Genomic DNA, 13072 nt, shown 5'->3' with positions numbered 1-13072 from the left:
AGTGTCAGTGCTGTTTGACCATAACATGGCCAAAATTCAGAGACTGCAAATAATGGGGTTTCTCTGTTTTTTCTGGCAAGCAACAGTTTCAGAGCTGATTATATTATTTATCAGAGGTATGGGGGACATAGTCCCTCACCCCCACATTAGAGTGTCTGGGATACTTATTCCACAGAGAAATGCATTTGTATTTTTTTCCTTTGAAAATTTTACAACCATGTCTACTGAGTATCCAGCCTCCTCCAATTGGACTACAGCTCATTTGTTCCCTCTATACTGACTATCCCCAGCAAGGAGCTACAGCCATCTGGGAAGACTGTCATTCCTGTAGCCATGAGGGTAATTTGAGCTGTCACTTGAATCCCAGCAATGAGCACATTCAGTACAGACTATAACCCTTTCCATGGGTGAGGGAAGTGTGCCTTGTTTCATCACTGGAACCACTATGCCTTGGAGATGTAATGGCAAAGAAAGAATTACTTGAGGCCATATGTTCTTAAAGTGTAATGAATTAGCAGACTTTAAAAATTCCCTACAGAGAACTCTGTCAGGAATACTGGCCAAACAATTGAGTGTAACTAAGAAAATGTTTTTTTTTTTTTTTTTGAGCTGGGATACAGGGTCTGAATTGCCAGACATAGCAACGCCTTATTAAGCTTAATTCAGGTGGCTACCAAAAAAAGAGTTACTATAAAATGGAAATCAGAATCCAAACTGACTATACTTGAAGTAGTGAATATTCTAACAGAAATAAAAGAAGAGGAAGTATGATCTTTTGAAAAGGGCAGGAGTAAATTACATAGAACAAAATGGAAATTGTGGGAACAATATATGCAGAAAAATATTTTGGAGGAGGAATGAGGTTTAACAGAAGATAGGAATTCAACATTTTATGTAATGTTGCTGTGACTATATGATATATAACAATATATATGATGTATATAAATGTGAACTTAATATGGTTTGATTACTTTTATATAAATGTAAGTTTGCCTATGTCACAAGTGATAATTCAGTTTAAAAAATCTACCAGGGAGTGGCATGGGAAAGAGCATCTCATTTCTAGAATTGGGAAGCCAGATAAGACTAAAAGATCTGATAAGATGAGGTCCACCTGTATTCACGTCTGGGACTGATGCCACATGCATTGAGACCACTTATGTGACCACATGCATTGAGACCACGTATGTGATAAACCCTTTTGTAGCTAATGGAAACCCTCTGTCCTCCTCTCCTTCTTCTCACCATGCTCACTCTTTTCACATTCTACAACTCTTTGCTGCACTTCACGGACAGAGAAAAACAGCCTCAGGCTACTTTATTGCTTTGTTAACAATTTTTGCCAGAACAAATAAAGTAGATTATGTGTGATATTGTAATTTTCTTTCTCGAGTCCTTCTTTTCTTAACTTTAGCTGAGAAATAAAATATTAATAGCTTTCCTTTCAGAAAGTCTGTTTTTAATTTATGTAACATTGTGCCAAGACTTTCTAACAGACAGTGTTTTAAACCTTTGCCTAGAAAGTGTGTCTATGACTGGGCTGTTCCACCAACAAATAATCAGTAGGTATACTCTGTATTTACACTGGTTTGAGGAAACTCCCAGTGTTTCTTGCTGTTCTGTTTGTTTAAAGTTTAATCCGGCTGCACTACATAGACATCATCAAAATATTTAGTTTTTTGTATGCCTAAAACATTGATGTTCAACCATAAAACAAATCCAGTAAACCTTTGGGCTCTTACATCCAGAAAACCTTCTGATTCATCAAGTTGTTTTATCTTCTAATTCTCCTAAAAGAAGCAGGAGCTTATTTTAGTTGTTTCTAAAACATTTTCCTCATCCTGTCCTGCCTCAAGCAGCTGTGTGTCTAATGTACATGAAAAAAAAAAAAAACAAGGGCCTTCTGGTCCAATGATTGCTGGTAAAACACTTCCTCAGGTACTATGATAGCTGTTAAATACCAGTGGTGGCTGGTGACTTCAAATCAAAGGGGGGCTGCAGGAGACAGAATGGGGGGTGGGGTGGGGGGAGGAGTTAAACCAAACAGAAAGGGAGGAGCTATGCTCAAAACCACAAAACTAAATATACTGCCCTGGCATTATGACAAAAGAATAAAAAATAAAATATTTCACATTGACTGCATGATGCTTAATATCTAGGCTGGAAAAAAAAGGTTTGTGGGGCATGAAAAAAAAAATTATTTTTTTTTTAAAATAAATAAATGGAAGGCCAAAATCAAGTATAAGAAAACAAGCAGCAGCACTCTCAAAAAACCACTTCTTGCACTGCAGTTCTAATTATAATTTACATTCAGCTTTATTAAAGTACCAAGTAAGCTGACAAAACATTTTCTGAAATAAAAGTAATAAACATTTATTATTTTGTGCCTTTTATAAAAATTATAATGTTTCTTCCAAAATTGCAAAAATTGCTATTTAGGGGATCATTAGGGGAAGAAGCATTTTTTTGAGCCAAAATCAGGTTAGTTGAGGAGACAGTTTGGCTATGCCTAATTCTATAAAGCAATTCTGTGCCTCTCAACTCAACCTGTTAAATAAATCAAATTAAACAAGGCCAAATATATTTTGGGATAATATAAACAGTACTAAAATTGCTCTGGTATAAAACTGAGACAGTTGATAGAACAGTCTTACTTTTAGCATGCATTTTTCTGAAGGTTATGAAGTCTGAAACTCAGTGTGTCATTATTTTAGTGACTAATTCCTAAATGATTTCAGAAAAAAACAAATTTTTGAGGAAAAAATTGCCTAAATTACAAAAAAAATAATAGTAATATTATTGCAGGAAAATGGATGGCAAATTGATAACAGGATCATAGTTAGTATGAAGAAGACTGCTTAAATGGCTATCATTTAATGAAATTCAGTTCTCACCATAGCTGTCAAACTCTTAGCAAAAAACACCTGGACAAACCAGTAATGAGGAATACAGCCCTCAAACATATTCACAAATAGTCATCTTACTTAGAAGAAAAATAAAATAAGAATAAGTGTGTGTACATATTATTTGCTAGAATAAAAAGTTGTTTTTTTACTATTTTTTTTGAAGAATATGAAGTCTGAAATTCAAATGCCTGTCAATTTTACTTTACTGTAGATACATTGTAAAAACCAGACAGGAACCACACAACACAAACACACAGACACAGGAGACAGATCAGACACAGAAGGCAGCACAGAATCAAACCAAACCAGAAAACCTATAGCTGTGAGGCAACAATACAATACTGCCACTGCACCATCAAAATAAGGAATTAAAAATTCCATTCAGAGAAACCTGAAATGAAAATCAAATGCCTGTCAATTTTTTAATTTGTTTGTTAATCAGACAGTCTGACTTGGAACAAAAACAATTTTCATCAGAGGTCAGGAAGAGAAATAATGCAGACATGTCTTTGTAACATGGGAGGACACAAACAAAAACACACACAAACACAGGGAGAAGATTACAAAGATGGAAAGATGGCCCTCCAGCCAAGAATCAAACCTTAGAACCTGCAGCTGTGAGGCAAATGCTACCACTGCACCATCAAAAATCAAGCACATTGCAACATTTAAAAACCACAGATATTATGAGGAACAGATCAATATAATTATAACTGTAGAACATATTCCTGTGGAAGGTTCTACTGCTCATTCTCCTGTTGTTGGTTCTAGGTACAGCAATTCCAGATGCCTTTGCTGCCCAATTTTGCATGGGTTAGAGTTATAAAAGCTGCCTTAAGCAATTATTAAAATACTAGGAATCTTTACAATGCCACCCCCAGCCATTATCTGTTCCCAAACCCAGGACACTTCATAAGCTCACTGTTCCACTGTCATAGTAAAAGAATTGTAAAATCATTGAGACTCACCCCAAAAATGAGTTCAAAAGAATAATTTCCTTACTTAACAGCTATTTGCTTACCCAATATTGGATAGAGTATTCCATAGGGAATTTTTAAAATCTGCCAACTCATTACACTCCTAAAACATATGTTCCCGGAACCCTCTTTCTTCTCCATCATACCTCCAGTGAATTTCCAGACTGTATTGACTGATTTTATAGTGGTGAGTGGATCCCACTAACCTTCAATCTGGCATCACCTTTTAGCTTCAGACATCTAAAAGTACAGTCACCATGGATGTTTTGTGAACTCTAGGTTGGTGGGGGGAGGAGTGATTTCAACAAGCAGACTGTGCACAGAAACAAGACTCTGTCTAGACAAATCAAGAATCCTGTCTTCACATATTATTGTAGGAATGAGAGCATTCCTCTTTACCTTGCTAGCATACCTCTCAACTTCTAGAAATAGGAGCCTTTCACTTTATCTTGCTTGTGTAGCTCTCAACTTTTTCGCTTAAGAATCATATACAATGACAAGAATAGACATTTTCCTGAACAATATGAAAAATGAAACTCTAATGTCTGGCATTGTTCATCAATTATTGATAGTGATGTGCCAGGAAATTAAACATTTAATGAAAGACAGGACAAACATATGAGGCAAAGTAAAAACAGTTGAGAGCTATGAATGATCGTCTTTTAGGATGCTGTGCCTCAGTCAGTCATCTCCTGTTTGTACAACAGAGCAGTTATAAGCTACATCAACAAAAAGGGAGGAACACATTCTTATCCCCTTTGATGGGTAGCAGTGAGCCATCAACTTGCACCTCTTTCTGATGCCATGTCAATCCAGAGAAAAAAAACTGTCTGGGTGACACATGATTACAGTCTTCTGTTACCTCAAGATTGGTCCCTGAATTCTTCAGTGACAAAAAGGATGCTTTGCCTCTGCTGGGGCACTTCATTGTGTGATCATTTTGCCTTTCCAACAGATTTAATTTATTTTTTCACATTGTTGACTGGCCAAGCAGGTCAGCCCAAGGATATCCTAACTCACTAACAGCCAGATGGAGTCCATTACATTTTCCCATTTTCCTCTGATGACAAGATTTATCCAGATGGACAAACTTCTCAGAGCCTTGATAATTGTGATAGTTTCCTTCTGGCCTAGAGAAACCTGATTTCCTTTCTAAGCCTTTTTATTCTGCAAAAGCTACCTTATCCTTGACCTGTAAAAAACTCTGTTGTTTCACCCTTTAGACAAATCTCACCCAGACCTCCACAATCTAAAACTGACATCATGGCTTCCCCTGTTGCACTGATTGTTAACAATACTGCTTTTTGGAGAAGGTGCTTTCTGTTTTCTCCTTCACTTGTTGGCCCTCTGTACAAAAAAAACTTACTAAGACAAGTGGACTGTTATCTTTGTTTGGGCTTCAAGATGAGGGATAGATCCATTCACACCTACCCCTCCTGGTCCTACCCTTCTTAAGTATTGGAAATCTTTGAATCTGGATTCAGTTATTCTTGCATTAAAGTTCATTTGGCTACTGTTTCCAGCTTCCAGTCTTGGTTAAACTCCCCTTATCTTGTTTGTTTGCTTTAAGTTCTGTAAAGCCTTCTTTTATGTAGTACTTTTTAACTTGTTTCTGGTTTGTCATCCTGTCCCATTGTTGGATATTTTATTTAATTTATGCTTGAAAGGTTCACTCTTTCACCTTTTGAGCCTGTTGGTCTGATGAATTTAAGTTTTTTTTTCTTTTTGTCTAGGAATACCCTTTTTTGAGTGGCTAATACCTCTGCCAAAATGATTTATTAGTTGCTAGCCTTTTTCCCAAGCCTCCATAGTTAATCTTTCACCAGAAAGGGTGATGATGCCTGGGACAAACCCATTGTTTGTGCATAAGGTTACCAGAGAACCAAATCTGAATGAGCCAGTGAATCTGATAGCCATTTTCCTGACTATTTTAATCATTGTGAATACCTGCTTCCCTTCATAGCTCTCAACCTCTTTCCTTCAGAATCAGGAACTAATTCAGAAATAATTGGGGACAATCAGAGACACTATTAAAAAAGTTAGTATTCTTAACTTGAGAAGTTGACAGAGTTAGAGCTTGTGAATTGATATAGATTTTCTAAAGTAAAAGCAGTCTAATTTCTGAAGTATAGCCAAATAATCAACTTACCCTGTTCCGATGAGATCAATAAAAATGCAAAAACATGTATGTCCACAGCTAGTGGGGTTTGGCTTTATTGGCCTGAATGTATCTATAAAGTAAAACGTCATGGAGATTCAGAAACTCTGTAGCTAAAACACTTGAAGTCCTTAAGGGTCATTTCCATGTATCACATAGGCCTCCATTATAGAAGGGCTATTTTTATTTATTTATTTGTTTACTGACATTTGATTACTGGGAAAGTCTGACAGAGTAGAAGCCCATTTTCAGTGGAGGCCATAGCTCTCAACCTCTTAGCACAGAAAATCTGGACAGAGCCAAAAATAATGGGGGGACAAAGCCCAAAAATGGGGACACATTTTAAATATTGCTCTGCTAAACTTAGAAATCTGCAAGAATAAAAAGTCTTGTGCTACCATGCATTTTCTAAGGGATATGATGTTTGAAACTCAAATGCCTGACTTTATTTAGTAAATTCATTCCTCACTGATTTGATTTTGAAAAACAGTCCAAAAACATGAGGCGAAAATCTGGACAGTTGAAAGGTATGGTGGAGGCCCAGGGAGAAAAACTCCAAATTATTACAGAACATGTTAAGAATAATAATTTTACAATCTTCAAAAATAAAACAAAAGAAAACCTGCAGTTTAAATAATTATAATAAATTAGACATAACAGAAACATTGGTTAAGAATCGATACAAGGTATATGACAATCATTTAATATTTATAGATATTTTAGACAGTTTGTAGAGAAATTAAAGGTGAGTTAGTCTAATACAAATAGGAATTGCAATATGAAGTAGGGGAAAACCGGCTTGTGGTATACTTATAGTGAAAGTCAGGCAAGCAAATTAGATAGCAGGAAGGGAGAGTAAGGAGGTATAAGGAATGAAAAGGTACTTGTACACATTTAGGGATATATCTTATCCTGGTTTTGAGCAAGAACAAAGTCAGATTTTAGCTAGGAAGTCTTTAAGAGTGGTTTTGAAAGATGGGAGGTAGGGTATAGACCTGATGGATACAGGTAAGGAGCTCCAGGCCTTATCAACCTTGTAAGAGTACAGACAATACCCAGCAGATTTGTTAAGTTTATAGACAGGAGTTTCTGGTCACTGGATTGCAATGACCGACTGGGAACATAGTTGTGTTGAATGTTTTTTAATGCTCGACAGGCAGATGTTTGCTAGATAATTTTATAGGTGGTAAGAAGGTGAGCATATGTTAATTGATGTGGCAGTTCTAACCAATTTAGGCTTTTCAGTGCTATACAGTGGTGGGCTCTGAAAGGGGTATGTGTTGCAAATTTAGCAACTTTGCTATAGCATTGTTCAAATTTTACTTTTTGTGAAGCCTGGAGGTTAGTAAAGATGGTAGCACCTAAAGAAGAGTGGGGAGGAGATAAGTAGTGGCAAGTGTAGTTTTAATTATGTTAGTGAGAAAGGTTTTGACTCATAAAGCATCCCTAGTTTTTAATGAGTTTTTCTTATGCAATTGTATATATGCAGGTTGAATGTAAGATTATTATTTACTATCACCCCTAATAATTTGTTGTGAGAAGTGACTTAAATGGTTGTATTATCAAGACCGAGGACTTTACATTTTTTTTTCATGAGAGAGAGAGATTTATGGAAAAAAAAACATAGTAGTTTGGTCTTTTGTGGGTTTAGCGTGAGTTCATGTTTCAGTGGCTGTTAGAGCTTCTTGAGTAATTTTCTGGAGGCGTACCTTGATGTCAGACGTGCAATTGAGAGTGGAATCACCTGTATACTGTATTAAGATGGCCTGTTGTGTGGAAGAGTAGAGGGTGTTGGTGAAAATGTTAAAGAGGAAGGGCCCAAGGATAAAGCCTTATGGTACATCAGTGGTGACTGGGAGGTAAGGAGAGAGCATAGAGTGCCATTTTACTGACTGATACATATTGGACAAGTAGCTTTTGAACCACAAAAGAGTGGGTTGGGAGATTCCTAGTGAGGGAATTTGAAGTAAAAGTTTGCTGCAACAAACTGTTGAAAGATTTAGACAAGTCTAGAAATAAGCAAGAGACTAGTTTGCCATTATCTCTAGCTTTATTGACAGCATCTATATAGGTTAGAAGGGCAGTGCTAGCACTATGGGAAGGACGGAAGCCATATTGTATAGGGAATAGGAGTTCTTCCTGCAGGAAATAGTCTAGCAGTTGTTTTTGAATACATTTTTCAAGTAATTTGGCAAGGGGCTAATATTGTTATAGGTCTAACATTATTAATGTCTGTTGACTTTCCACCTTTGTGCAGAGGTATAATGTGTGACTTTTTTTTCCAGAGAGGAAACGTGGGATTCCTGTATTGACCTATTTATAAGGATTGAGACAGGATAAACAGTGCTATTGGCTGCTATTTTAGATACTCACTTGGAATGTCATCAGATGAAGAAGAGCATGGTTTAAGTTTGTTTGAGAGTATTTTTGTCTAAGACATGGGCACAGGTTTGAAGGTAAAAGTGGATGTGGTTATATGTGGCTGTCAGGCAGGGTTGCGAATAGATGTTGAGGAATCCTTGATTAGAGATGCTATTCCATCTATAAAATAAGAATTGAACTGTATTACAGTTTAGAGTGGTGAGTACTCGGGAGAGGGGTTTGGGTTAAATTTTTGGCTGGGATGTAAGATTTCTTTAATTGGAAGGTGATTCTGGGTAACAAAGATATGAGTGAAACAGTTAGTTTTAAACCTACATTTATTTATAACAAAAGATCTAATTTAAAAAGTATTTTGGAGCATAGTAAAAAGCAAGTAAACATTTTTAGCAATAGACAGGTATGTTTCTCTGCAGGGGATGTAAATTGTGCACATTTAACTATCCAGAAAGCACTTTTGTCAGGCATTGTAAATATCTGTTCAAACCAAAAGACAGGTATAACTGCATAGGTTTGGTTTACCTTGCTGTTTGTAGTTCTTGTTTTCATTTGTATATGTAGGTGAAACTACAAGAACCCTAGAATGTTGAATGAGAGAACATCTTAGGGCAATCAAAAACAAAGATTCTAATGATGCCTTGGCACGGCATAGTACAAGTTGTCCACATTTTCACAAGTTTTATTTTTTTAGGGTTACAACAAGTCAACACTAATAGCTTTGTTGATCAGTTTAATGATTTTTTTAGAAATGGAACTCAAATGGCAAGTGTTTTTAGGGGCATATGTTTTGCCTGGATTAAAGGAAACTATTTCTATAAAAAGTCTTTTAAAATATAAGATGTAGAATATTTGTTTTATCTAATATGCTGTTTACATAGTAAGCAACATTGGTTCTATTGTAATTAGGCAGTTTCCGTCTTTTTAACTGATTCAGTTTGAACTGATGATGACATTACACGAAGTGGGTATTTAAAGTGTAATCTTACATTAATGTTTTATTTCTGATGAAGTTCTGGAAGTAAAAGGAACAAAAGTGCTAATTTTGACTCCTGGTGGCTTTTTACACTTAGGTTTGTAGCAGTGCCAGTGGTTTTCTTTTTAGTTTTCAAGTTTTAAAGTGTTCATTTTCATTGTTTGGTGATTTCTTAAATGGATGTCCAAATTCTTTAGGGTTGTGTTTAGTATTATTTTGAAAGTTATTATAGTATATTTTATCTACATTTATTTGCTTTTTAGTATGATTGCAAAGTATTCTAAAGTTTTCAAGATATTGAGGTGTTTTATATTTTTGCCATTCATTCCATTATTTTTTTTTTATCCTGCATTAGCATTCTACACTTTTTAGATCACCAAATTGCATTATTTGTTTTCACTCTCTTCCTTCTAGGAGGTGCAAGGCTATTTAGAAAAGTTGTATTAAATTCAATTACAACATCATCTAAGAGGAGGATTTTTAGGAAGTTCCAGTTCATAGTTGATAGGGTAATAATGAACATTTTTGGGTTAATCTTAGAAAGGTTATGTGTTGTTTTATAAATATGCTGTTTAACTGGATGTGTGAGATGTCTAGTTGTATAGACTTGGAAAGGATCACTGACAAAGTCTGATATTGTACCTATGGTGGAGTATTTGCTAGGGTTTGATACTAGCAAGCAGTCTGATAGAGAATTTGATGTCTTGCTATAATGTGTGGGGCTATCAGTTAGTTCTGTGTAACCATATAAGTTCATGCTAGATGTAGGGGAGTTAGAACTTATGTCCAACCAATTGACATTCACATCACCTAGTAATAGTTTTTTCTTGTGGAAATGTTATGGATATCCAATATAGGATATCTTCCAGTATAGGTGTATTGTCATATAAAGGACAGTAATACATATTTGTTTATAATTGTTTATTTTGAGGAAAGCAATAAGCAGCTCTGCTGAACTGAAATTTGGTGTTGGTTTGATGTAAGGGGGAATGTGGTAGGTACTAGGAATTATTAAAGCAATACTACCACCTTTCCTCTTTATATGGTCATTACATATAATAGTATAGCCAGGCTGTATAATTTCAGAGTCATTTATGCTGGGTTTAACCAAGTTTCATTCACAGCAAGAACACCAGGCTTATGTTATTTAATCGAGGCATGTAGTTCAACAGTTGTATTTGTTATACCTCTAACATTTATTGGAGCAAAAAATAGATCGCCAGGATTGGGTACTGGCTTTTGTTGGGTTACATAAGTGTGTGGGAGAGAATTATCTTTGCGTTTATTGTGATAAGTGAGGTCAGGATTAGGGTGTTTATCTCCTCCTAGAAGGATTTTAGTATATTGGGGATTATGCATACTTGTTTTTGGAGAGGATTCTTACAGTTCATTTTTTTTTTTTTGGTTTGAATTGAAGTGCAGTTAATCGGCTTATGTTTGGAATAAGGTGAGGGGCAATATGTGGAGACTGTAAAGAGGAAGTATGGCTAGCTTGTTGGGACAGAGTTGGAGATATGTTGCGATATATTATTGAGTCATGGTAGGATGAAAGATGTCACAATAGGAGGTGAAGAATAGAAGATAAGCTGAAATGTAGCACGATTAAGCGCAGGAATCTGTATTTTATAGATGTTAGCTAGTGGCGAATAGCAATGAAGAAGGAAACAAGAAGTTGCAGGACAGTAGGAAAATCAGTGATGGTAGATTCTGATAGCTGGAAGAGGATAGGTAAGGAGAGAATATTTTCTACAAAAGAAGAGAGGTAGGTTGTTCTAGTATCTTCTTTGGAATGTAAGGAATAGAGAGGTTAGTAAAGGCTAGCGTATAACGATGCAGTCAAAATAAAAAAGAAATGAAGATTTCTTTGGGAAAAGGAAAAGATACAAAGTGGAACAAATAGGTACTATTAGGGAGAATGGATATAGTGTAAATCAGTATGGGAGGGGGAAAGAGAGTTGGGAATGGGGCTAAAATCTAAATGGAGATAGAAAAGTAGGAAACAAGAAACAGAAGTGAATGTGTAGAGGTAGTAGGATCATTTGGGGAAGGTTTTGTAATAAGAGTCACAAGTGAAATGTGCACATAGGAAGTATAATATTAGAGTAGGAAAGGGTGGGTAGGAATTGTAGATAGGGGAGTGAAGCTGAGCAGGCTTCCCACCCTCAGGTCAATTAATAACTGAGAGCAATCAGTTTATAGCCAGAACAAAAGAGTTAAAGAGATGCAAGTAAAACAGGTTGTCTGTCATTTCCTGAGACTAAATAAGTGGCATATGCTGTATAGTCTACTGGTCAAGCTAAAGGGGACAGTGGCCAACTTAGTAAGAGGTCCTTAGAGTGCATGGACTATTTCACAGAGATTTTCAATCACAGAGCAGGCAAGTATGTAACTAATTAAAATTAATATGCAGCAAGGTTCTTAGTGATAACTATACTTACATTAAACAATGATAAAATTCTCAGTAAACTTGTAGGTGTAGGGCTTTGTGGCAGAGCTCCTGTAATATTGAGGTAAGATGCAGTGACCTCAGGCTATTAAACAATGACAAAATTCTCAGTAAACTTGTAGGTGTTGGGCCCCGTGGCAGAGCTCCTTCAATATTGAGGTCAGATGTAGTGACTGCATCTCTGCTCTATGAAAGAAGACAGTGACTTGGGTATAAGAGGAGACAACTCCTTTAAGGTAGCTCACAGTGAAAACTCCAGGTTAGCTGGGCTTTTCTTGCAGTTTTTACTGTAAATATTATAAAATATTTTACTCTTTGGTATATATTTTAACCTGTATTTCATATGGTGTAATTAACTGTGAGTTACACTATTGTAAGCCAAAGTCTCTACAGCAGTGCATGGTGGTTCTCAGACATGTTGCATCCAGTTTAAACCAGACACTGGAGCAAGGTGATCATTTTGTTATGGACCTAAACTGGGACACTTGAAGGCTGCCCTGGGAAGCTAGGTCTGCAATCCCATTCTCCCAGTCCCCGTGGGATTGGAGATAGGGCAGCCATGTAATTTCACACTGGGGCAAACAGATTGGCCTCCTGTCCTTCACCAGGTACTGTGGGGATGCCACTGTGTGAATAGCACCACCCAGGAAGCAAGAGGCCACATGCCAGGAGGCTTGAAACGATGCACATTTGTTGGCGCCTGGCACCATGGGTGTGAGAGACTGAGGTGTGGTGCAAAAAGTGCAGAGATAGAGGGACCCAGGGCCATCTCCCCTGTGAGTTTGAAAGCCCTAGGTACAAGGCAAGTGGAGAGCCAGTATCACAGAAGTCTGGATGAGGGACTGTCTGAGGCTCCTTTGTGGCCCAGCAGAGGTCCATGAGGCTGGGAAGATCCATTGAGAGGCTGCAAGAGCATGCATGACACTGCATGATTTGGCAGCAGTTAGGAAATATATAACCCTGGAAAAAAGTTCTCTCTCCTGGATAGAAATGGAACCCCAGAGGGGGTACGTCCTGATGGAAGTCTGAAAGGGAGAGAGAGAGGTGGAAAGTGACTGGTACAGGACAGCTCTCACCTGGGTGAGGGGGTATGGACCATGCCCCCTCTGGGATGGACATCTGGAAGGGGGAGAGAGGCAGATAGTGGCAGGGCTGGGTGAGCTCCTGCCTGGGTGAGAGGGGTCAGGCAGAGCTGCCCACAATGGAAGTCCTTAAGGGAGTGCTAGGGCAGAC

At 37.2% G+C, this 13072-nt stretch overlaps 1 protein-coding gene across 2 annotated transcripts in view; it reads left to right on the top strand.

Moving 5' to 3' along the window:
- The window catches only part of LOC122790871, a 172435-nt gene that overhangs the window by 110873 nt on the left and 48490 nt on the right, over positions 1–13072 (top strand). The gene's annotated exons all lie outside the window — the stretch shown is intronic.

The sequence above is a fragment of the Protopterus annectens genome, chromosome 16.part0, assembly GCF_019279795.1.
Source record: "Protopterus annectens isolate FY-2018-M chromosome 16.part0, PAN1.0, whole genome shotgun sequence".
Lineage (NCBI taxonomy): Eukaryota > Metazoa > Chordata > Ceratodontiformes > Protopteridae > Protopterus > Protopterus annectens.
The sequence above is the reverse complement of the archived record's forward strand: the minus strand, read 5'-3'. Positions and strand labels throughout refer to the sequence as shown.